The following is a 542-nucleotide window of genomic DNA, read 5'->3' on the forward strand; positions in this document are numbered from 1 at the left end:
ATCCTCTGGCTCCCCACACCCAGAGCCCCTCTTTAACACCCATACTTTTCCTTAGTCCCATTTTCTCCCCTCCCCATCCACCTTTTCAACTCCCCCATAGCTCTGGCTCCAGTCCCAGACTCTGTGTGCCAGCATACTTCCCTGTTCTGCAGGCTTTGGGTGTTGTCTTGTAATCAATTAAGATCAATTAACCTAAAGTTACTCCCAAGCCTCAGTTCTTCAGCCCAGGCCCCTGTAGTCTACTGGTTCTAATCCCAGTCCTAGTAACTTTAACCCCCTACACTTCTACTTTCTTACCTTAACCTTTCTCCAGGTATCCTAAGTATACCAAGCACATACATACATATATACATATCACAATACCCAACTTAGGAACTCACTTGTGTGTATGTATAGGTGGGTGGTATGTGTGTAAATTAGTGAATACGCATATATATAATATATAGATATCATTGTGTGTGTGTATAGATATAGATATCATTGTGTATGTATATGAATTATAGATTGTATGTATTATGAATTATAGATATCATTTTGTGTGT

The sequence above is a fragment of the Gavialis gangeticus genome, unplaced genomic scaffold (assembly GCF_001723915.1).
Source record: "Gavialis gangeticus isolate Ggan-Ray unplaced genomic scaffold, GavGan_comp1, whole genome shotgun sequence".
In the NCBI taxonomy this organism is placed as follows: domain Eukaryota; kingdom Metazoa; phylum Chordata; order Crocodylia; family Gavialidae; genus Gavialis; species Gavialis gangeticus.